Raw genomic sequence first — 4,464 nt, forward strand, 5'->3', positions numbered from 1 at the left:
AGAAAACCAATTGCTAGGAAAAGAACATCACGTTTGGTAAACAGAGGGTCAACAGGTATAAGGAAAACCCTAAATGAAATGGAATGACATAATATCCACAATTCAAGCACACAAACTATCATAAAGATGGCACAGGAGTGGGAATGTTTCATTATGCATAATGTCGCCATGAATCTGAGTTGACTTGATAGCAACTAACAACAATCTGTGATTAACAACTTGGGATTTCAATTTTGGGACCATCAATTTTGTGAGACTACTTGGTTCATTCAGAACCTAAGGACTGCTCTAGAGCTAGAACATTTATTCCTACTCTCTGTGAGTAGGAACTGACTCAATGACACTTAACAACAACAATTTTTATATTGCAGGTTCTAAAAGCATGGACAGAAGCAAGATCTGTCCAGGAACAGAGCACTTTGCTCCACCCTCAGAATGAATGGAGACCAGGAATCAGACACTTAGGCCCACAAAAAGCAGGATTTCATCCAGCACGTCCCCCAGATTCTCAAGGTGCTGACTGAGGATGAGATGAAACTGAGGATGACCTGCCCGGCTCAGGAAGGTCCTAGAGTACAATGTCCTTGACGGCAAGTACAACCGAGGTTTGACAGAGCTGGCTGTGTTCCAGGAGCTGGTGGAGCCAAGGAAGCAGGATGCTGATAGTCTTCAGAGGGCCCTGACCGTGGGTGGGTATGTGGATCTGCTCCAAGCTTTTTTCCTGGTATTAGATGACATTATGGATGCATCCCTTCAGAAGCCAGGCATAGGTTTGGATGCCATCAATAACTCCATGCTGCTGGAAGCGTGTATCTACCGCCTGCTGAAGCTGTACTGCCGGGAATGGCCCTATTATCTGAATCTGATCGAGCTCTTCTTGCAGAGTTCCTATCAGACTGAGATTGGACAGACCCTGGACCTCATCTCTGCCCCCCAGAGCAACATGGATCATGGCAGATTCACTGAAAAGAGGTATAAATCTATTGTCAAGTACAAGACAGCTTTCTATTCTTTTTATCTTCCCGTGGCTGCTGCAATGTACATGGCAGGCATTGATGGGGAGAAGGAGCATGCCAACGCCAAGAAGATCCTGCTGGAGATGGGTGAGTCTTTCAGATTCAGAATGATTTCCTTGACCACTTTGGTGACCCCAATGTGACGGTCAAGGTTGGCACTGACATCCAGGACAATAAATGCAGCTGGCTGGTGGTTCGGTGTCTGCAATGGGCCTCTCCAGATCCTGCAGGTGAGTTACGGGCTGAAGGAAACCGAGAAGGTGGCCTGAGTGAAGGCAATGTACGAGGAGATGGAGCTGCCTGCTGTGTTCAAGCAGTATGAGGAAGTCAGTTTCAGCATCTTTATAAGTCTCACCAAGCAGTGCGCTGTTTCCCTGTCCTCCCGGCCATCTACCTGGGGCTAGCACACAAGATCTACAAGCAGAAAAAGTGACCTAGAGACTGGGAGGTGCTAGGAGGGGAGGTTCTCAATAAGTTATTGTGTAACCTTCAAAACGCATGGACAGCCTGGCATGTTGGCAAGGGCTCTGGATTAAATGACAAAAAAAAAAAAAATCTGTATTCAAATCCCAACTCAGCTACTATCCAACTGCATGGTCGTGAATAATTTATATGATCTCACCTTTAACAACAGAATGAAGGTATTGGACTAAAATTCTCTTCCATTCCATGGTTCATTTAGATTTAACATTCATGCCTGCTCATAGATCATGAATAAAACCTACAGCCTTCAGAATTATGGAAAGTGCATATCCTCTTTTCTGTGGAAATTTGCTATAGTTAGACAGTGGCACCCCAAAATGTGACTTGCTTCTACTGTTACAAGAGCCATAATTTTTGGGTGGTTAAAGTGCCTTAGTGCTGCAACAGGTAAGCATATGTGGCTAACTGAACTATTAGCCACCTGAACTCACTCAGCGGTGTGATATAAGCCTAGTAATCTACCCCTGTAAAGATTATAGCCTAGGAAGCCCTAAGGGACAATACTATTAGGTCAGATCAACTCGGTATATAGCAACCACAGTACTATCAATTGTTCTTTACAAGTCAGATATTTTAATATTCTCTTCTGTCTTAGAGTCTTCAATTATATGCAATCTAAAATTGGCACCATTTCTAAAATGGGAAAGATCCCATATCTGTTTCCATCTGTGTCTTCAAAGGAGAACTACCACGTGCTCAGAAAGCTCTGAAGCAAGCATGCTGGAATGAGTTGTTCATCTCCTTTCTGCACTGCCAATCTTCTTCCACAGATTGTAAAAAAGAAATAAGTAAATTAATACGAAGGTGGAAAAATTCCATTATCTTTTCATTCAAATTTTTCCATGAACTTTTTGAAGCTTCCTCATATATATATGTCTCTTTTCATGAGTCCCTAAAAAATATTTAGCACAATAACATTGACCTGGATTTATCCAGTGTTATAAGGAGACCTACCAGCGACTCCTCAGAAACATTATAAAGGGTCACTGGTCGTAACCGACTCAATAGCACTTAACAACAACAATAACATAAGGAAACCTAGGAGGTACTTGGTTGCTAAAACAAGGTCAGTGGTTCAAACTCAGAAGCTACTCCATGGAAGAAAAATGTGGACGTCTGCTTCTGTAAAATCACAGCCTTGAAGACCCTATGGGGCGGCTCTACTCTGTCCAGTAGGTTTGCCAAGAGTCGGAATCAACTCGTGACCACAGGTTTGGTTTGTGGGCTTATAAGGAGCCCTGGTGATTCCATGTTTAAGTACTTGGCTGCTAAATGAAGGGTTGGTGGTTTGAACCCATCAGTCACTTGGAAGGAGAAGGAAGTGGCAGTCTGCTTCCATACATATTCCAGCCTAAAGGGCAGTTAAACCCCAGAAGATAATGTCACTGTGAGTCAGAATCAACTTGCTGATTCACAAAAACAACAATAAGGAAGAGTAGGCAAAAAACTTCTATTAATGCCTCTGGCCTAGCTGACCTGCTGGCCACTGATAACTGCTTAACCTCCCCCTTCCTGCCACTGCATTTTACTGAGTCGTACAAACATTGGTTGCCTAAACATTGTGCTATGCCTTCCTCACATGTGGGGAGGTGGACAGGGGATTGCTTGCCAAGTCCAAATCTTTCTGTGGGGTAAATTACTCCTTACACTGATCATAAAATAAGCATCTGACATTTCCTGCAAATGCTTTTTTTCTTAATACAGAATTAACCTGCCAAAAACATTGTGTTTACAATCTAAATATTTGGATCATAAGCCAAAAGGGTGGGGGAGTCTGTCTTCCTCCATATTTTCCACAGTAATGTGTGCAATAAATGTTAATTATGATAATAATAAATTATCAAAAAAGAACATGTTGAGGGGAAAGTGTGAGGCGTCAGGAGTGGTAAACTGCATTAGTTTTGAGAATGATTTAAAGGAAAAAAATGAAAACATGCTTCCTGATTGCCCATCCCAGTGCACTTACTTTCCTGATTTTAGAACCCAGGGGATTTGCTTCCTTCTGAGACAGGTGGGATATTGCAAAGTTTGATGCAAAGGCAGAGACTGAAACAAACTCAAAGATCCTGAAAGTTTCTCAGAAATCTAATAAGCAATGTGTTTGGTCTAGAAGCAGACTCAAACCCAAAAGCCTCATCTCTGCAATCAGGCATACTTGGGTTCTGGTTGAGGTTCTGACAGTTCTAAGTGACCTCTCAAGCCCATTTCCTCATCGATAAAGGCTTCTATATTATAGGGCTGTTGGGAGTTGTTATGGATTGAACTTTATCCCCTGAAAAGTTATGTTTGAAGTTCTAACTCCTGGTACTGGTAAATATGATCTTATTTGGGAATAAGATCTTTGGAGATCAGTTAAGTTAGTAACAGTTCATACTGGAGTAAGGTGGGTCCTAATCCAACAAGTGGTGTCTTTATGAAAAAGCGCAAGAGACACATGGAGACAGATAGAAGGAGGAAGTCCCTGTGAATATGTATCTACAAGTGAAGGAGCTAAGAAAGACAAAGAAGAGTCTTCCTCCAGAGACTTTTGAGGGAGTATGGTCTAGCCAACTCATTGGTTTGGACTTCTAGTCTTCTGTGCTTCATTGACTATACAAAGGTTTTCGACTGTGTATATCATAACAAGCTATGGGCAACACTGTGGTGAATGAGGATTCTGGAACACTTAGTTGTGCTCATGAAGAAGCTGTACATAGACCAAGAGGCCATCATTTCTACAGAACAAGGGAACACTGAATGGTTTAAAATTAGGAAAGGTTTGTGCCAGGGTTGTATTCTTTCACCATACTTATTCAATCTATATGCTGAGAAAATAATCTGAGAAACTGGATCATATGAAGAGGATCATGGCATTGGGATTGGAAGAAGACTCATTGACAACCTACAATATGCAGATGATACAATCTTGCTTGATGAAAGTGAAGAAGACTTAAAACACTTACTGGTAAAGATCAAAGACCGCAGC

General features: G+C 42.0%; 1 pseudogene; it reads left to right on the forward strand.

The window, feature by feature from the left end:
• Positions 1-408: 408 nt before the first annotated feature.
• On the forward strand, positions 409-1,449 carry LOC102836094 (annotated as a pseudogene).
• The last annotated feature ends 3,015 nt before the right edge of the window (positions 1,450-4,464 follow it).

Source organism: Chrysochloris asiatica, unplaced genomic scaffold, assembly GCF_000296735.1.
Source record: "Chrysochloris asiatica unplaced genomic scaffold, ChrAsi1.0 scaffold00108, whole genome shotgun sequence".
Lineage (NCBI taxonomy): Eukaryota > Metazoa > Chordata > Mammalia > Afrosoricida > Chrysochloridae > Chrysochloris > Chrysochloris asiatica.